The sequence below is a fragment of the Delphinapterus leucas genome, chromosome 3, assembly GCF_059928025.1.
Source record: "Delphinapterus leucas isolate spDelLeu-1000000601 "Yukka" chromosome 3, BTC_Dleu_Yukka2, whole genome shotgun sequence".
Taxonomy (NCBI): Eukaryota; Metazoa; Chordata; class Mammalia; order Artiodactyla; family Monodontidae; genus Delphinapterus; species Delphinapterus leucas.
In genome coordinates this window covers 27,281,556-27,303,551 of record NC_143131.1, presented here as the reverse complement: position 1 = coordinate 27,303,551, position 21,996 = coordinate 27,281,556, and positions in this window count along the sequence as shown.

Sequence of the window (21,996 nt, the reverse complement as noted above, 5' to 3'; positions counted from 1 at the left end):
CAACTGGAAGAATTTGGGAAAGGTCAAAGGGAAAGAGGAGATTCCAGTCCATATGTCCTACCAACCTCCCAGAATCCTTCTCGCTGGAATCCATCTTGGCTGAGTGATGCGCACACCACCAGGAAGGACCCTGAGTTAAACTGATTGGCCAGAGACAACCCAGACACTAACCCCATTACCATAAAACCCGAGACTGCGAGCCATGTGGCAGAGCAGTTCTCCTGGGTTCCCTTGCCCTGCTGCTCTCCACCTGGCACCCCTTCCCAATAAAGTCTCTTGCTTTGTCAGCACGTGTGTCTCCTCGGACAATTCATTTCTGAGTGTTACACAAGAGCCCACTCTTGGGCCCTGGAAGGGGTCCCCCTTCCTGCAACAGAATTAAAGTTGATTTCAGATGACCTAAATGTGTGTGGGCTGAGTGCAAGACCAACAATAGGTTTCTGACTTTGGCCTACATATTCAATACTGTTGGTATGTAAGGAAAAGAATATTGATTCAATTCATCCAATCAGAAGTGTTTACTTTCTAAAGGGTTCTGGCAGTGAGCTGGAGAGCTTGACTAGTGAGGGAGGAGTGACTGGGGAAAAACTGAGTTGCAAAGGACAAAGGACTTCATCAAAGTGCAGCCAAGCTGTGCTTGCATAATGAACAACCAGGACAACTATTAAATCAAAATTCTGCTCAAGAGATGCAATTTGCATGACAAACTACGTGGCTTCAATTTAAATGTTTTCCCTCTGCCCACTGCCTATCCAGGATAGGGTGAAAATTCAGGCAAGGCAGTATATCTTAGCCAGAGGCTAAAGCAAAGAAAAGAATCCAGATTTTAAGGATGATGTTTCCTGGAAAAAGATCCCTTCAGTTCTTAAACTGGATCAAGCACGTTCCTCCCTTCAGTCCTTACACATACTGCCATCTTCCTGGTACCCTCTGTCCATCTCCATCTCCCCACCCTGTTTTCTCTGGGCTTCCTCCTTTTCACCCTTCAGGTTGGGGAATAAAATATCACTAGTTCAAGAGGTCTTTCATGACTTCCCTATCAGAGTGTATGTTCCCTTGGTTATTCTCTGGCATTCCACTCAGGTCTGTTTCCTTCATACCACACATTATAGTTTTTAAATAACATGTCTATATATTGAATTATATATTTGCTTACCCCTTTTTGCTTCCTCTACACTGTAAGGTTCTCAAGGACAGGGACTATGTCTTTTATTCACCAGTTTATACTTACCTAGCTCAGTACCTGGTGCTTAGCAATGCTTCACAATGAAATGAACGAACAGATGAGAAAATAAATAGAGAATTTGGCCACCCTCACTTTAATCAACTACATTAACTCTTTGTGATAATATGAGACCCAAGGATTGTGCTGGAATGTGTTTATGAAGTTAAAATATTCTAAACACTTTTAAATGGATTTAGCATACCTGTTGGAGTTGGTCCTGCTTCCTGAGTTCTCACATTAAAAAAACAGTATTTACTTTAATTTTGGCAATATGGACAATTTTGTCTCATTAATTCAAAAAAGAATAAAGAAACTAGTTAGTAGGTAGAACCTTTGATACTAGGTCTACACCCTGACAAGACCCTCTGGTGCTTTCCAATAGGGATGATTGTCGTAGGAAATATAAAGAACTCCTTTTAATCATGGAAGTTTACAAAGGAATAATAATGTTCGCACTCTGACTTAATTAGATTTATTAGACTACACTATAAAAAAAAGAAAGATAGATCTAGGCAATTTTAGCATATATCTGAGGTTTCCTATTTAAGGCTTAAGTACCATGATTACGTGTGGAAACTAACAGGGGAACTGCTACTTTTTCATGAGATATTTAACCAGCTTTCTATTTCATTACATGGATTCTAGGTGGAGAATGACCTCCTAGACTAAACAGATTGAGGCTTGACAGACAGTGTTTAGGAAGTAATTTGAACTTTAACAAAAATGCTTTCTTTATTAATTTGTTCATTCATTTACTCAGTAAATACTTAACTGAATGCTTACTGTGTCCCAGGCATTGTTCTAACTGCTAGAGACTCAACAGGGAACAAGATAGGTATTTTCCCTCTTAGAAACAGGTATTTTCACTCATAGAATCAGTCAGAGGGAAACAGAAAATAAACAAGCAAACAAATGAGTAAAGATCATTTTAGGACGAGAAGTTCCATAAAGGGAATGAAATGAGGTGATGTGATGGAGTATCTGAGTGAGCTATTCCGAGCTGAGACATGAATGACATGAAGGAGGCAGTTATACGGTGAGCCTGGGGAGGGAGTTCCAGAGACAGAGAACAGAAAGAGCAAAGGTGTTCTAGTGCTATAGGTGTTGAAGGTGTTATAGTGAGAAAAGGTTTGGTATGTTTGGTGTATTAGTCAGGGTTCTCAAAAGGAACAGACCAAATGGGATACTTGCCTACCTCTCTATCTGGATTTATTTTAAGGAATTGGCTCATGCAGTTGTGAAGCCTTGGTAAGCCTAAAGTCTGATGAGCAGGCTAGCAGGCTGGAGACTCAGGGAAGAATTGCAGTTCAAGTCCAAAGGCCATGTGCTGGCAGAATTCCTTTTTGCTGGGGCGTTGAGCCGGGGAAGGTAGGAGGTATTAATCTTTGTTCTCTTAAGGCCTTCAATTATTAGATGAGGCCCACCCACATTACAAAGAGTAATCAGCTTTACTCAAAGTCCACCAATTTAAAAGTTAGTCTCATCCTGGGGCTTCCCTGGTGGCACAGTAGTTAAGAATCTACCTCTCAATGCAGGGGACATGGGTTCGATCCCAGGTCCAGGAAGATCCCACATGCCACAGAGCAACTAAGCCCGTGCGCCACAACTACAGAGCCTGCGCTCTAGAGCCCACAAGCCACAACTTCTGAGCCCGTGTGCCACAACTACTGAGCCTGCACACGTAGAGCCTGTGCTCTGCAACAAGGGAAGCCACCACAATGAGAAGCCCACGCACCGCAACGAATAGTAGCCCCCGCTCGCTGCAACTAGAGAAAGCCCGCACGCAGCAATGAAGACCCAATGCAGCCAAAAATAAATAAAGTAAATAAATTAAAAAAAAAGTTAGTCTCATCCAAAAATCACCTTCACAGAAACATCCAGAGTAATGTTTGACTAACTATCTGGGCATGGTGGCCCAGCCAAGTTGACACATAAAATTAACCATTACAGCTGGGAAAGAAAATGAAGTTAAATGTAACTGAAGCACAGTGTACAAGGAAAGGGGTGTTGGACATGAGGGCAGCCAAGTGCAGTGGGAAGCACTGAAGCTTATTTTTTTTTAAATTTTGTTTTACTTTTTTTAACAGCAGGTTCTTATTAGTTATTTTATACATATTAGTGTGTATATGTCAATGAGCACTGAAGCTTTTGAAGCTGCATGAGTAACACGTTCTGGTTTAAATTTTACAGATGACTCTTTCTTTGTGTAGAGCCTGGATTTCACAGGAGCAAGAGAGAGAAATTAGGGAGACAAGTTTGGTGGCTTCTGTGGTAGTTTAGGCAAAAGGAAATGGTGGTTTGGACTTAGGTTCTGCAAGTGGAGAGAGAGGAAAGGAGAAAGATTCTGGGCATATCTGGGAAGCAGAGGTGACTGGATACTGATGGACTGAATGTGTGGCTAACTCAAAGGGGGCCCAGTAAGATGGGAAAGAGGGGGAGGCACACATTTCGGAATTTTCTCTCAAAATAAATGGGAGTGGGTATAATATCTTGAAAACCCAGAACACCGTGTGTTTTCTCATATCTGTAATTTATACCAGTAAAATAGGTTCTTTGTTAAATGGATGAAATTGCAGTACATTTGGAATTACCTACCCATGTTTTACTTTAATTAACTATAAATCTTTAAGACATGTGAGATAAACCTCTTTCAGGTACAGTTTTCTTTTAGCTATAATTTTAAATACAACAATTGGGTATTGTGTACGTTTTTTTGTTTTTGTGAATTTCTCTGCTTATAAAATGTCTAATTGCATCACTGGATAATATAATTAAGCTTAAAATATTAATGGTTACAAAAAGATATTGCAAATATATTTTAAGTTAGTATTTCCACAATTATAAATGCTCTGCAATTTCAAATGTATTATAATAATAATATTCAGTAATTTGGTTATAAAAATGAATTAAAATGAACTTAAAGGACTTTAATGACAATGGAAAAAACAAATGCCTTCTCTACTTAAGCAAAGAAACTTCTAAATGCCTAATTCCATATCATTTATACTTATACTCAATTTGTGTCTGTATTTAAGCTAAATATATCTTAGAGTTTTTTCTACTTTAAAAAACTGGTTTAAATTTTTGGGGAGTGATTAGATCTATCTAAATAGCAGAACAGGAAGCCATGTCCTAAATCCAAAGTTAATTAAAATATTAACTTAATGGAGGCAAAGCTGTGCCTCCACTGGGAATTCTTTAATTGCTGCTGGGAACTTGATACTGTAACCTGTGTGTACCCCTGGCTGAGCTGAGCTTTGTTCAGCTTCCACATCTTTCACTCTTGCTACCTTCCCACCTAAACATCCAGTCCTTTGAGGTGAGGGAGAATGTCTTACTGATCACAACATCTCCGTGTCTGGCATGGTGTCTGGACCAAGGATTTATCAAGGTGTTCAATTAATAGTCCTGAAAGAACTCAATTCGTTTGTGAGTATTCAGCTTTTTATTCTGAATATCATGGACCCAGGTTTTCAAACCGTGGATTGTGACCCATTATTTGGTCATGAAACCAATTTAGTAAGTCTGATGAGAATTTACAAATAATTAAAGGAATAGAATATAATAGAAAAGAGAGCTTTGCATGTAAAAAGTTTCTCTTTTTTTGATGAAACTTTAAGGTTATAAATATATGTGAATGTGTGCATTTGGTTGTGATGTGAAATATATTTCTCACTGTATATGGTTTTGCAGTAGAAAAAGTTGAAAAGTTGGTCTAGGTTTTGAAGTCAAAAAGGCTATTTTTTTTCAAAAGGATCCAAATTTATGAAAATTATGCCTAATAATAAGAGACAGACAGAGAAAATGGGGGAAGTTGAGGCCATGTCGACTATTCAGCACACATAACGTAGAAATAAATAGATCCCATTTCATTTAACAAGTATATATCGTCCACTTACAAATGCTGTTGTTTAAGTACTGTGAGGAATACAAAAATACAAAAATAATATAAAGTTCCTCTGCTCAAAGAGCATGGGAGCACCCAGCAAGAACTCTATGTACCCAGCTATAGCCTTGCAATCAGGAAAAGGTTATGGAAATTTTTTCCTCCTTTTTCCTGCAATTTATGGCCACCTATTTCCAAACTTCATAACTCAGGCTCTTAGTACAACAGTTCAAACAAATGATACGTTAATCAGCATTTGTGGGTTAGCCTAGGAATCAAACTGTCATTTATTATTTGGTTCTCATGGACAACTGACTTCCAAATGAATTTTTAGTATAAAACCTGTTCCTAGGTTGGAGGATGCTTATGCAAAAAAAATTTTTTTTTGGTAGCAGGGCTTGCTATATTAGAGCAGCAGTTGGCAGACTTTTTCTCTAAGGAGCCAGACAGTAAAGATTTTAGGCTTTGTGGCCTACATACAGTCTCTGTTGCAGCTACTCAACTCTGTTATTGTAGTGTGAAAGCAGCCATAGATAATATGCAAATGATTTTTTGCAATGAAATTTTATTTATGGGTACTGAAATTTGAATTTTATATAATTATCATGAAATACTATTCTTTTGATTTTTTTAAACCATTTAAAAATGTGAAAACCATTTTTAGCTTGCAGGCTATACAAAACCAGGCAGTGGATTTTGCCTGAGAGCCTTAGATTGCTGACTCCTATATTAAAAGCAACAAAATATTTTTTCCCCAAGAGATTTACCGTAATGGTTTTGTGCAGCCAAATCAACAAAATAAACATTAGATTGCAAACAAACTTCTTAAGCCCAGAAACTGTCTCATTTTTTTTTAAGCCTCAAGTTTTCAAAAAAAAAGTCAGATATAAGTTTTAAAATGTACTGAGAGTTTGCATAAATGAATTATTTAAATAATATGGTAGGCTATCTGGTAGAATTTGCAAACATGTAAAACCTCTTTATACTTCTGGTGTAGGAGGGAACAGATTTTGAAAAAATCAAAAAGCCTATCTCTCACTTTACAATAGTAACTGTGTTTTACATTACAGTCATTATCAGGAAAAACAGGTTTTAGGTCATCTGTCTCCTGGTTCCCATGTGGAGCTTCTTCCTTGACGGTCAAATTTGAAGATACAGGTTTGATTTTACGAAGAGAGCTGGCTGGTTTCTGTGTGTGTGTGTGTGTGTGTGTGTGTGTGTGTGTGTGTGTGTGTGTGTGTGTGTGAGACTGGGAGGATTCAGGGGTCATGTTTTTACTTGTATAAAATAATAATCAAATATCATCATCATTATCATTATCAAATAATATTACAAATCAAAATGGTCAAGATTTACTGAGTAACTATTGTGAGCCAAGAACTGTGTGACTGCCTTATAATACATCTCATTTAATCCTCACAATAATTTAAAGTAGGACATTGAGGGAAAAGGATAGTGGTTGAATGATTTACTCAAGGTCACATGGATAGTGGGAATCCACATGGCTGACTCCTAACCTTAATCATTCCCTGAATCTGCTTATATGTGGCAACACTCTTTATTTTAGACCTGTAAACATTAAAATCCTTGTTTTGGAATGAGTAATCAGTCTTCTGCACACCATACATGGAATTCTCAATTTACCTAACTTTATTAGCATTATATTTGATTAGGCTACATCTTCAAAACATTGATTTGCTCTAATCAGCTTTATTTTACATGGCGGAACTGAATTGGCCCCAAGCTATTTGGTTTTACATTTTCTATTGCCTAACTATTGATGGTTCCCCCAAACCTATCACTTTCACTGCATTCTTAATGGCATGTTTTTACTAATAAAGTTAAATGTTTCAAATTATTTTAGGGATCCAGTGTAGAAACTATATTGAAGAATGGGTTGAATAATATTCATACCTGCAGCAGTTTATTATGGCTCAATAAATCTAATATCTAATTCTATGTGATACTGTATTTAAAGGATTTAAAAATTCATTAAATATTTTCAATAAAAAAGTAAAGTATCATGTAAACCATCACTAACTAGTTGATTGGTGCTTAACAAAGAACTATTCTAGTAATTATAGTTAAAATATATTAAAGACAGACATTATTCTAGAGAATATTCAGAAAGAATTATAGTAGAAAGGAATTTATAGCTCTAATTTTTGCTAATTTATCCCAAATTGGGTAAAATATCTCCTCAGCAGCAGGACTATAATTTCAATTGTCACAACAGATAAAAAACAATTAAATCTAATCATTCATATGTGTGACTTGATCCATTTCCACTGGATTTCACGAATGAGCTAATATGAACTGTAACGCTTTTTACATCAAAGTTTTAAGCTTTTTTAAATTTTTGCGGTACGCGGGCCTCTCACTGTTGTGGCCTCTCCCGTTGCGGAGCACAGGCTCCGGATGCGCAGGCTCAGCGGCCATGGCTCACGGGCCCAGCCGCTCCACGGCATGTGGGATATTCCCGGACCGGGGCACGAACCCGTGTCCCCTGCATCGGCAGGTGGACTCTCGACCACTGCACCACCAGGGAAGCCCCAGTTTTAAGCTTTTTGATGCTATACATTTTGAAAGTAGCAAGAGGAAAATCATAGTACAAAATCATTCAAAGTTGTCAGTGCATATGAGTTTCAAAAACTTTACTAGGACATGCTCACATTTTTCATTAATTTCAGGTCAAGATTTATCTGCAATCAGTAAATAAACGTTTACAGAAATGTAGTTCCATTGCCAAATGCCTTAGCTTCAAATGTGATTTTCTCCCAAAGCGATTTCTTTTAGCTAGAACACAATTTCTTTCTGATCCTGAGCATATGGGCCTATGCTAATATGAAATGGTGTCTTAAGAAAGGTTATTTTATTTTATTTTTTTGCAGGGAGCAGTCACCCTTTGACCTCTTTTCAATATGTGACACAGAGCTGATTGTGCAACAACCATTAGCCTCACCCGAAATCCCTAGTTGGAGGTCAGGGCTCAGGCCAGGGACCATTACTCTTGGGTGTCAGAGCTAAACTTAATTAATAACTTTAAAAAATACATGGATGATGTTTTATTCCCTTAAGATGTATGAAAATGGCCTGCAGGATTTAATCCTGAGAAACGTTCAAAACAAGAATGGTTTAGTTGTTTGATATGCCCCGTGACCTCTTCCTGAAATCACCAGCACTGCCCAGTGTGTTTGGCTTTTTCCCAGCCTGCTGTGCTGTCCAGTTATTGTTGTTGTTCTGCTTTTTTTGTTGAGGCACAGATTCCTTCTGTGCACCTTTCTGGCCCTCATGGCACCCTCTGGTAAGCCATCGTCTTTTGAAGACAGGCCCTCCCCTGTCATGCTGTTGCAGAACGGAGGAAGGCCACATGGGTAGACAGTTACAAAGAGAAGGGCTGGGACTCACAATTATGAAGAATAATGGTGGTTTCTATGGTGCCAGTGGGCAGAGGGGGGAACTCTTCTTGTGAGCTGGTGCTGAAATGTTTAGCAATCATTTTCCGATGAGAATTGGCAGTTGCCTGCCAGGACGGGATGTTCTGTCAGCACAGGTGTCAAGGGAACGAGAGAGGATTCTGAAGAAAGTAATTGGCAAATCAGATAGGGCTGGGGAAAAAAGAAAGGCACTGGGGAGGGTGAGAGGAAGAGGGCAAGGTGCTATCCAGCTTTAAAAGTAATTTTTAACCAACATTATTTAAGAGGCTTTTAGAAAGCAGATCCCCCTTTCCCAGAGGCATCTGCCAACTGACAGTACAACAGGAAAAGAGACTACTTCCGGAAAGGCTTTAAAAAAATACTTTTAGAGGCTGTTAAAAAGACATACAATCACATTCTCCATAAACCTGTTTCAGCAGCAGTTTACTGCTCAGGCTGGGCTTCTTCCACTTAACAGTCTGCTGTTTTCCAATACGACCACCGCACCACCCACTCTCCAGAGCCCTTCAACCAACAGAGGTGCTCAGCAGCACCTCTGTTTTCTGGCTGAGCTCCATACAGGATGGAGACGCCAACATCTAGTGTGTGGTCTGGAGATGTAGTTTTCATTTTAGCCCTTTCATCCTTGCTGTAAACTATACACTGCTTCACCTCTGAACGTCTGAGACTTGTATTGCTTGAGAGGCTTTCCAGCGGGTATATTGTAGCCTTCCTTCTGTGCTTTCATTGTTTGGGTTCTAATGTTCTTTCCCATCAACATCCAGCCAGTGAAGTAGCTTGCATCTGTGCTTTCAGATTTGAGAAAAATGCATTCCAAGAGTCCCCTACCAGTCCTTTTTGAGAGTTTGCCTGCAGATGTAAAGTCCTCAGTGAAGGAAACAGGGGTTATATTTATCATTGTATCTGCTGTCATTAGCATACAGTAGGCAAGCCTTCAATACTTGCTGAAAATAAGGATGAATAAATGAATGAGTGAATATGAATGAATGATGGCTATCAGAAGAACAGGAGATGGGAATAGCAAAGGGGGTGTTCAGGGGCACGTAGTTGGGCTAGAAAGATAAGCTGGTAGCCTTGATTTTTAGAATTGTAACTCATTCCCCCCATTTTTTATATGCAAATTTTTTCTGGGGGGCGCTGTTTTTCCTGAGAACAGAATTTTGGGGCAGCAAAGAGAGAAAGAAGGAGAACTGATTACAAGAAAGTGTTATCAAGTCGGCCACCACTTCATGGGATCATCCTAGAAATCCTATGAAATGCATCTCAGGACCATCTCTCCTGGGGAAGAAAGGGAGAAACACTTATCCATAGGCTCCAAGCCTTGATTTGTTAAAGATTCACCTCCTGAAACAAATCACCTGCACTTCTGGGTTGTATAGGGGTTAGCATGGAACAGGTTCCTGTAGTGTGTCACTTTGTGGTATCAACAGAGAAGCCCCAGGGCAGAAAGCAAGGTGTGCATTTGCAAAAAGTGGGTCAGAATATGCGTACAACTGGTTGTCATGGCAGTGGCTGGAATAAGACACAGGGGAAGTTAGGAGATCTGAAATGGTGCATGTGCGGTATCCGATGCAGACCCCAAATACTAATATAACACACGCAGCCACTCACTGTTTTTAGAAAAAACAGGTAAAACACCTTAAATCTAAATTAATAATTTGAAAACTATTGGAATAAGTATTATGTTTAATAATGTAAGTCAAGTGTATCGTTAGTAAAACCATATTATAGAGTTAGAGAAATAGAGAATTAGACGCAGCTGGGTCTGCGTCTGTGTGTCTTATTTTTGATGAATATATTGTTTTTAGGAGACTTTAAAACTGGAAACCTGCCAGGAGAGACCTGCTGGTCTGACGTTTTCTCCGCTCATGTTAGGGGAAGGACTGTGCAAAGGAATCAGCCTGGGCTTGGTGCAGAGCTACCTGGACTAGATTTCTGGGAAATCTAATGCCAGCTACAAAAGTGCCCCAACTGAGGAATTTAGGGATGAACCGGAGTCTCAGAGCAAAAGCATGTCAGTTAAAGTTCTACCAATATGAGTGGTATACGTACACATTAGTTTTCCACGGCCTACCACAGGGGACCTCAAACTTTTTGCTTTCATGTTAATCAAAATAATACTGAAAAAAATCTACGTATTTCTTCCACTTTGTTAACAGTTAAAAATATTTCACTATAAGTTTAAGTTGTTGAAAATAATGTAATTTCTGGCCAATTGTAAATATTAACAGTAAAACAAACTATCAAATCACTCTAAAAATTTTCCAGTGGAATCTTAATAACAGTTCAACAGCTACAATGTCTCATCTAAAAATATGTGCATGAGATCATTTTAACAGTCTGAAATTTTATACCATTCCTTCTGTTATGAGCTCCTTTCCATTCAACTTCCCCCACATATTTTAATCTAATGTAATTTTTATGCTTGAATGTCTTATATTGATCACATACACTTTGCAAAAATTATATATATGAATTAAAATTTGAAATAACATTTTTTTGGCAAGTCTCTAAGTAATACTAATTTTATTCTGACTAGACTACTATTATTCTTATGACACAAAGCAACTTACACTGCAAATTTTTATAGTTATATAATTATATTTATAAACATAAAAGTAAGCTTTATATGATAAAGGCTAATTCTCATAGATCTAGCCCTATGGGACTGCAAGCATAAACCCTGCTGGCCTCAGTGCAAGGCCATCCAGAGGTGTCCCCTGGGTGGCAGCCAGAAATCCGGGCTCCAGGTGAGGGTATAAGGCCCTGTCTGGGAGATACTGCCAACTGTAAAGAGGCAAAGGTCAAGTGCAGAGATGATGGCAGGCACTGGCCTTTGTTCCCTGAGAGCAGGGCCCTGGGCCCCCAGTTCTGGGCCAAATCCGAAGCCTGCCCCTCAGCCCAAGTTCCAAGACAAACGAATGGGCCTCTTTCTTGGAACGGGTAGGGGGTTTCCCTGTGCTGTCCCCGCAGTGCCCAGGGTGGCAGCCTGCCAAGAACTGTCCCCGAGATCCAGGAACGTAAGCTCCTGTCACCAGAGGCGGGCAATTAAGAGGTGTCCTTGGGTGGTAGCTTTGAAAGCCCGGGCACCAGGCGTGCGTGAAACCTCCCACCTGGAGACAGGCGTGAGGAAGGGGGAGAGGGGAGAGCGAGGAAGGGGGAGGGGACGTGAGGAACGGGGGAAAGGGGCGCGAGGAAGGGGGGAGGGGGCACAAGGAACCGGGGAGGAGGCGCGAGGAACGGGGGGAGGGGGGCGCGAGCGCGAAGGTGTGAAGATGGCGCCACGGCTGGGGTGCAGGCTGAGAGAGCTTAGAGGTGGAGCCTGCCAGCCTCCCTCTCAGGAGCTCCACAGCTGCCCTCAACATATGTGTCAAATCAGAGGCCTGCCCTTCAGGCAGAAGCTAAGCCGCAAGTCAAGCAAGTGAAGGGCTCCCACACGGATGCCGGCGCCCCTCGTCTCCACCGCGCTGGGCCTGCGGCAGGTGAGTCCTGCCCCTGCGAGCCCCGTAAGAGCCGATTCTCTGATCTGTCAGGTGCGGGCGGTGGGGTTCAAACCCTTCGCTCCTCAGGGAGAAGCTGCGGTTTTGAGTTCCCTCCCGATTTGCCGCGCCAGGGGGGCTGCGGTGTAGGGCGGGATGATGCCCTGACGTCTCCTTCCTGTTTGCATGCGGGTCTTCTCTGGTAGGAGCTGCTCAGCCAGGTTTTGGATTTTTCTCAGAGGAAGCAGTTCCGTCTGTGGTGGTAGGTTCCCTGTGTTCGTGGGAGGAGTGCGGTCGGGACCGTCTGACGTCGCCATTTTGAATGAGAACCTTCTCATTGCCTTGATTGAGGTGTTTTTGGTGGTGGAGCTGGTGTTGTGTGTCTGTTGTGTACGTGCATGTGTGCCTTCTCATGCCAGCGCCATGTGTTTCTGAGGCCAGAGTTGTGGTCTCTTGCTTTTTGCCTCCACTTGTTGCCACGTGGGCAAGGGCAGTTGGCCGTCAGGTTAGAATAAGATCCCCAAGACAATGATGTGCTGAACAGAATTCGTATCTACAATTTTTACTTCATTTTGGCTGCAGTTAGTTCACACCTTTGCAAACCCAAATGAGGAGCCCAGCTCGGGTTGCAGATTTTCTGGGGAACGGTGCTGAAGAGGCTTTGAGGAAATTCTGAATTTAAGCCACATTTGGCACATTCACTGTGTCAGCCAAAACCCGTTTCAGTGAATAGAATTATGGGCATGTTGCCCTCAGTGGCACATTACGTTGGTGACATAAAAAATGTGCATCATTTCAATTAGTGAAATTAAAAAAAAAAAACACAACTTGTAGCATGTTAAAAATACCCAGGACCCTCAAATTGATTGACTATTTGGAATAAGTCACAACAATAATAGCAGCAACAGAAACACCTAATATTTTGGGGGGTGCTTCCTACATGCTTAGCATTATCTTAGTTACTCCTCAGAACACCCTTCTGAAGCTGGAACTACCATTATCCGCATTTATAGGAGAAAAATGCCCTAAGAGAAACATCCAACAGGGTCATCTGCCCAGCTGGGAAGTATTTGTACCTACACAGTCAACCTGGGACTCCCTTTGTCATGCAAAGTAGGACAGTTTAAGAGCTCAATGCCCCCCTTTCCTCAAAATTTCACATGTAACTCATATCCTACTTAAATTTGAAGCTTTTATGGTCATGGCTCCTTAATTCTGCCCCTAAATTGCTTGCCAAAAAAAGAAGACGTTTTTATCATAGTTAAACAATTGCAGAGGTGAGTGAACTCACTGTGGCAAGGTCAGTTCTAAGGGAACACAAATAAGATGAGGAAAAAAATGTAAGATTTTAGACTTTATTACAGGATGTTTCAGAACATCCTGTTGTGTGGCATACAGCACATCCACATAAACGCATTTGTAAAAAAGCAACCCCAGAACCTCACTTTTGCCTTAAATTATCCAAATAGCAGGGGCAGCACTCTGTTGAGCTTTCATTTTTACATTTTGTTATTATTTCTCATACCGTTTTGACTTGGATTTAGATAAACATGTGCATTTCAGCTTAGTTGCCTTTCAAATAAAACCTAAAAGAAAAAAAAAACATTCTTAAAGAAAGATTTGGGATATTTTTAGTAAGGCAGAGAAAAGAAAATTGTTTTGTGATGCTATATTTAAACAACGCTTTTTAAAGATTTCTTAAAGCTCCAGTGGTTAGGACAGTGCTAAAGGCAAAAATGTTGCTTAAGAAAACACTTCAGAAAATGCTAGAAAAGTTAAAGCCCAGACCAAGTCCCTTGAGAGTAAGGAGAGTGCTCACATGGCATGCCGTCCTTTGAATCTCTTAAGGTTATTTTCTAAATGAGACTATGAGAACAAAATGAAATTATATTTCCCTTCCAGCTAGTTAATCCTCAATTCCCTAGATGAAAAAAATGTTTTCTTTTTGTACAGTGATGTATTTCTAGTCAATAAATTCCCCAAACAGATACACCAAAAACCCACTTCAGGCACAGAGTAAAATAAAAGATAGGAACAGAGGTCACTAAAATGGTTTAGTATCACTCTAGTTGCCATTTTGCTGGTACCCCTCGCTTGATGGAATAGGGGGGTTTTGGTCTTACTATCTATTACCTCTAAAGCTATGGTTTATGAAACTGAATTCCATTGAGTCCCTCACCTATGTAACACTTAGATTTTCACTTAGAGTAATACTGATTCTCGGGCTAAATTGTAGTAGACAGGGTTTGTTAACTACCCAATGTCCATTTCTCATCTTCTTTCTTCCTGATAGAATCCCAGTTTTGTCTAGGTATCTTTCCTCCCCCAAACACATACACACACACCCTCACACATACACACAAATAAATCAAGGGAAGCTGATCCCCAGAATAGATCTTTAGTCTAAAAAAGCCAATTAGCACATGGGATTTCCCAGCAATTAATAATATATGGAGTGGTCATATGTCCTGAACTGGCTCAGTCTGACTTAATCCTTGATTGTGAGAGAGGTTTTTCTCTCTCTTCTGCTAGACAAAAATAAGGAAGGATGTAGTCCCAGTAGCCACTGGCAATCATCTGAATGTTTGAGAGAAATCATTGATTGAATGTCATTGATGCTGAAGATGGCAGGAGGGATAAACAGAAAGATCTGGAGTTTTTGATCATTCCAGTCATCTATGGATCACTTGGAACCTGTGTTTCTATGGGATGTCTCTTTTGTAAAATATAATTGTATTTATTTCTTTCCAGTTTGAAATGGGATTTTTTTCTCACCCATAGCCCAAAGCATCCTAATACACAAACTGAAAATACTTGGTGAGAAAGAGTAAGAAGTAATCAGATATTCAGGATGCTGAACATGAATTACTATAGCTTACTTTTGATTGCCTTTCCTCTGTTAGTGGGCGTACTTATTGGCTTCCTCTTTACCCCCAATAGCTTAATCACTCCGGAAAATCCTTTAATTCTCTACTTATTCTAAAGTTGGGGATGTGAAGTGTGGGAGAGGCTGCACCTACAATGTTTAGGTTACTTGTGTTAATGCAAGATGTTACTGATTGAAAGTGTTAACCAAAGGAATGGTGTAGAGGCAGAGAAGCAATGTTGGGACTCACTTTCCTAACTTTTCTGAACCCATAGTTCTACTCCCTTTCCTTGGAAGTTACAATTTCCCATAGTGGTGAGATATAAGAGACAAATTGTCAAGAATGTACCATGGTACCTATTCTGCTCTAGGAAATCCACTTCCGTAAAACAAACTAACTTCTATTGATTGGTAAGTTTAAAATTCTCCATGTACCTTTGACTTCAGGCTGATGGATATCACACTAAATAGGGGAAGTATAAAGAACATCCAAACCTCTCCCGCTTCATCTCAAACCTTACAAAACATTTTGCATGTCAGAGAGCTGGGCTGAACTGCATATTTCATTGCCAAATAATATTCATGAAGATCCCATTCCATGCATTGACTGCCACTTAAGGAATGAAACAGGACTACATAATCAGTTGAATTTAATTCAATCTATTTTGTGCAGTCGTGTTCAAGGTTATAACAAGGTATGTAGAATCTGGTATTAGACTTCCTATAGAACCTCAAGAAACACGTCCAGGGTAGGAATTTAGGGGAAAAATGATTTTGCTCATAAAACATGTACATAAGATTGTTTTGTAGATTCCATTTGATGTACTATTATGGGTGGATAATAAACCAAAAGATAACCAAGGTTTATCTTGCTAGCCTTCGCACCAAAGAGAGAAAATATACACAGCTCTAGTTTTCAACCTGAACACATTAATAAAATCTCTAAACAATTCTATGCCTTGGGGTGGAGTGACCAAAGAAATTGCAACTTTTAGATAAGAAAACATCCCAAATAAAAAATTGAAGTATTGTATTAGGAGACCCATCAGTGATGTGGTCTGTAACCCTATTTCAGACATTTGGCCACAGGCACCAAGGTCATCCTGGGGACATCACCCTTCTGTTGGGTATACCCCTTTGTTCTGGGCTGTCTAGGAGGCTGGCACTGACCTTTCTTGCTTGCTAAGTGTATTCCTGCAATATGTTCAAAGGAAATCAGGTTACAAGAAAAAAAAACTAGCATTCAACATGAATAATGTAAAAGCATATAAAGGTAGTCCAGAATTTTATTATGAATACTCTCCATTTCTTCTTGCAACAAACATCATTTGTCAAAAACAGTGCTAGGCCTTAGTGATAAATGTAAGACCCAGAGGCCTTGTTCTCTAGGTGCTTACAGTGTGGTAGGTGAGACCTGAACAATCTTGTAGATACTTTTGAAACAACATGTTTACAGTTGCACTGAGGCTAAGTAAAGGCTATTATAAGATCATGCAGTGAGAAATCTAAGCTGAGTCCAGGACAGGTGAGTGGAAGTCAGGGAAAGCTTCCTAGACAAACAGATTCTTGCCCTTTTCCTTGAAGATCCAGTGCCATTTGGTCAGTGAAGATGAGTGGGGACACTGGAGGTAAGCAGCCTGGACAGCTGTTCCAGTGTATACCAGCTGAATATTAATATTGGTACTGAGCTTGGGTGTCAGCACATTAAAGTCTCGATTTAGCAATGGTAGACCTTAATCTATTTCATGACTGAAAGACTCAATCCTGACAGAATATCTACCTATTCATTGAATAAGTTTCTAAAATGGCAGTTTCTAGCAGTATTATTTAATACAGGCATACTTCCTTTTATTGCACCTCGCTTTATTATACTTCCCAGTTACTGTTTTTGGCAAATTGAAGGTTTGGGGCAACCGTGCATTGGGCAAGTCTGTTGGTGCATTTTTCCAACAGCATTTGCTCACTTTGTGTCTCTTTGTCACGTTTTGGTAATTCTCGCAATATTTCAAACCCTTCGCCAGCAAAAAGATTACGACTTATTGAAGGCTTGGGTGATGGTTAGCATTTTTTTAGCAATAAAGTTTTTTTTTTTTTTTTTGCGGTACGCGGGCCTCTCACGGTTGTGGCCTCTCCCGTTGCGGAGCACAGGCTCCGGACGCGCAGGCTCAGCGGCCATGGCTCACGGGCCCAGGCGCTCCGCGGCATGTGGGATCTTCCCGGATCGGGGCACGAACCCGTGTCCCCTGCATCGGCAGGTGGACTCTTAACCACTGCGCCACCAGGGAAGCCCAATAAAGTATTTTTAAATTAAGATATGTACATTTTAAACGACATAATATACTATCTCACACTTAATAGAATACAGTATAGTGAAAGCATACTTTTTATGTGAACTGGGAAACCAGAAAATTCATGTGGCTTGCTTTATTGCAGTTGTCTGGAACCAAACCTACAATATCCAAGGTATGCCTGTATTAAATACATATTGTAACCAACTGGATGTCATGGTGTTATCTATGGCACCCAACACAATGTCTTATACTTAAGTGTTAAATGGTTATTGAATTAAATTGAAATGCCATCACCTAAATCTTAAATTTCTTGTGTAAAATGATTTCTTGCTGAAAAGTATTTCTCTTTATATTCCACAAACTCATTGGGGGAACTGTAGGGATTAGTGAAAGAAACAACATGAAAGTATTCTGAGGCATGCTATTAAAAATAAAACTGTACTAAGCTTTTGGTAGTGAAGAGGGATGTGGTGGTTCTTTCTAAACTGGGGCAGGAGGTCAAAACCAAATCCTAAAATGAATAGAGACCCTATAAATCATAATATACTGAAACTAAAGGCTAATTTCCATGTTCATGTAAGATGCAGGTATGGGGAGAAGACAAATATAATCAACTCTGAATATCCTATTCATTTTATACAAAGCTGGCACTATTGATTGGCCTGTTATTACTACAGCAAGCATTCCTTCCCTTTGCTGTCTTCCTTCACTTTGTTTTCAAGTTCTGGCTTCATGCTTAGGAAGTCCATTACTATTCCAAGATTATAAATATATATTCACCTAATTGTCAGTAAAGTTACAGTTCTATTTTGCACTCTTAATCTTTAGTTCTTATGGGATTTATCTTGTATAGAATATGAGGAAAGAATCTAAGTATTTCCCTCAAGGTGCTAGTGTATGTTGTCTTATCACCCAGTGTCTCTCCAGCATTGGGCACAGGAGGGTCTCAATAAATATTAGAGAATGAATAAATTAATGAATGCTGAGTCTGAACCTTCCAAAAACTCTTGCCAGGTTTCCCTTGGGATCAACAGTAAGTGATTGTAAGACTGACTCAAATTAAAGTGAAAAGCCTGGCCTAAAGCTAAAAGGCTTTTGTGAGGCTGATATCTGCTGCTTTGGGCTATAATTAATTGATCTAACTTGTTGTGGGAATATACTGATGAATTCATTGAGGCATGAAAGAGAAAGATGTTAATTATATTTTTTGAGTCCTGAGAAAAATGTACACGTTATATATATTGCATATATATGTATGTGGATATATATATATATGTGTGGGTGTGTGTGTATATATATATAAATCTCTACACCTTTGACATTACTTTTGGATTTGAGATACAAACATTTGAATCTATCCGTCTATCTACCATCTATTTGGGTATATATACATACATATATATTAAGCATAAGAGGCACTAGAATTTAATATTTAAGAGTATGGGCTATCAAGACTGCCAGGATTTAATTTTAGCTCTGACAAGTACTACCTGTATGACACTGGGCAAGTTGCCTAAGTGCTCTGTCTCCCAGTTTTGTCTTTAAAATTGGAAGATTGACAGTATTTACTTCAGAACGTTGTTGTTAAATTCATGTAACCATTTAGAATACAGCCTGCAATATTGTAAGTGCCAAGTGTTATCTTTTATTATTATTCTACTCATTTTTCCCAATAATCTTTCTTATTTTTTTCTCAAGTAACAGATTCAACATATTTTAAAAAGAACATTTAGGATTATTTGAATGAGAGGTTAAAAAAAAAAAAGTCACTTAGCAAAAAATGCAACTGCTTTATCATAGAAAATATACAGTAGCACACATGGATACTAAAACTGTAAAAGAAAAAAATTCAGAAAGAACAATGTTTAGTTTAGGTTTGAATTCTGAAAAATAAAATACATAAATTGAAAGTATAAACTCAGAGGTAACATCCTGTTACCAAACACAAATTAAGAATTAAAAAATCAAGATGGCAGACTTCTGCTAATCTGTTTAGGAAGGCATAAATTGTTAATCAGGCTCAAGGCAACATTGTTTATACCAAGTTTAATAAAAATCTGTCTGGAGGAAGAAGAGGTCTGGTGGCCAATTCTGAAAGCTGAGTAGCTCTGTTTACATGCCTAGTCCCTCTAGCTCTCAGGACACCATTGATAGGGTTTCCTTTCAAACTGACTCCTTTTAAAGGAGTCAGAATTATTAAAAACTATAGCATAGGATAGAAAATTTATATTTTTTCACTGGTGTGAATAAACTTGAAAAGGAAATAAATTGGAGAAATATTTATTTAAGAGAATCTTTTGCAGCTTGTATGAGAAGAATTTCACAGTAAGCATTTATTGAGCCTTCACTATATGCTTACATTTGCTAGTAATGCCTTCATCGTAAAACTGTGATCTTGAGATGGAAGAAGTGATATTTTAAAACCATTTTCTCCTTTCTTCCCAGCCTGTATTTATGCATTCCACAAGGCATCTTATATTTGTATAATGTGGGCTCTCGCTGTACAGGAAATCAAGAAAATTTCCTGAAGTCTTGGCATTGTTTTTAGGAGCACTTGTCAATCAGGTGAAAACTAAATTGGAAAGTATTTGACAAGTGCAGTATCTTCTGAGGAGTCGGAGCCTTGTGGCTGCTTCTTTGGATTGTTGAGCCCAAATTTCACTTGCTTTAAAGTCTTTCTTGATAACATCATGGATATTATTGCCTATTTCTTAATTACAAAGCAGGGCAGGTTTGGCTCTTGTTTTCGTGATTGGTTTCTCTAAACAGCCATGATTATCATATGGAGAAAGAAGAAAAAATAAGCAATTTAAAAATCTATTTTAATTTAGTGACAAATTGGGAGGCAGACATATGCTCTATTAATGTTCAGCACATCCAGGGTGTAAAGCAAACTTCTTGTTCTTTGGTGCACAATTAACCCAGCATAGGGTTTCAATAATTTCTCCCCTCTCTCTCCACTATATAAAAATCTTTCATTACATCACATTAAACTCAGTCGCTTGAGAGCATTTTACTCTTATGTAGCTTTCAACTTCATATTTTAAGTAAAGTAACTGTCCTGTTTAGCATTCTATTTGGTGAAAAAGTGGTCATTCACACGATTACTAGATATCTAGCACTATCTTTCCCTCTATTGGGTCATCTCTTAAACTTAATTGCATTGTTTTTTTAGAACACAAAGTACACACATGTTTAAATTCAAGGGGGGAAAGTTAAAACATAAACCATGGTGCTATTTGTAAAGATATTTTGGAATGTGGCATCTGAGAATTAAAAGCACATTGAGGAAGAAAGGGAAGTATCGTGACACAAAATTTTAAAATATGGGACCTGTATTTGGCATGCCTGCACTTATTTCAAAGGCAGTTTACCTGCAGGTAAATACATGTTCCTTGCATGCAAAAATTATTGCAGAGCTGGTACTTTCTGGATCTGGAGGTTTGGGACCACCCCTTCTTGACGACAGTTACCAGTAAATGACCCCTTCATTCTGCTGTCTTAATTAGGACCTGCCCCAAACATCTCTCTTTTGATAAAAAGCGATATGAGTCAGAAAGAGAGTAAAACTGTGGCACTGATCTTTATCACAAGGCCTTCCTCATAGAATTTAATTCTTTATGAAACACTGACAAAACCCCAACTAGATACTTTTGTACAAGTAATTTACTAGCGAATAATTGCTGGAAGATATAGTAGCTCTACTTGATTCAAATTAGGATCAGCAGTAATATACCAGTCTTGGTGAATTTTATCATTTTACATTGGTGATTAGTTAGTCTGACCACATGGTTTTGATCAGTGTTAAATTGGAACCTGTTGCTAAGAAGAGTTTAGAATATTTTAGTTGAATGTGAAATTGAGCAGTGCCAAACATTTTATAAAATGGATGATAGTAGATTAATAAAACTCTTTTTTTAATCCTGCAAAGGTGGTTTAAGCTTTGCAGCTCAAAATATGATAAGCTCATTTTCATGACTGAAATCTGTACTATAAGCTAGAAGGCAGTTGCTTTTTGATGTAACAACGCATACCTTAAAATACAAATTGACACCTTAGAAAATCTGTGTTTGTTCACAGTTATATGTAGTTCACTTTTAGGAAAAAAAGATACCCCTTTAATAATGTGTACAGTTAAATTGAGCTGGGTTTTTAAAAAAATTAGATATAAATTTAAAAGTTCTTGTTTTCTACTGAATAACCCACTATGTAATCAAGTAGGCGAATTCATTGCTGATGACACATTCTGGCCATGATCTTGGCAAAGCACAATTTTGGAGGACCTATTAAAATAGTCAAAGGTTGTATTAGTATTCCAAATGTTATTATTAATCTCTATAAAGCTTAATTAAGGGATCAAAAGATAACTTTTGTTTGAACGACTTTATATTTTGAGCCACCTATTTGGCTTATCATTGTAATTCCCCTTTAGTTTTTATTCATCCAAACAAGTAAAAGACTAAGTCAGTCATTTTACAACATTATGTTATTCATTATCTAACCCAGTGGTCCTCAGACTTTTGGATGTCACGGAACATTAACAGTTATTTTTTTAAGGGGGGGAGGGTTGACATTGGGTTGCTTGCAGATTTTAATTTTGTCAAGGGAAAAAACCAATATAATTTATCCATACACTTTCATGAAAAAACTGCCATTGTAACTCCAAAGAAGTGGGAAGGTCACTGAGTCCTTAAATTGAATAAATTGAGAGTTATGAAAAACATAATAAATAGGTTGTCATCATGTTTCATATCTGATCACTGACCAATAAACTTTTTCTTTTTTGGGCAAAGATGCACACTTGACTTTGGA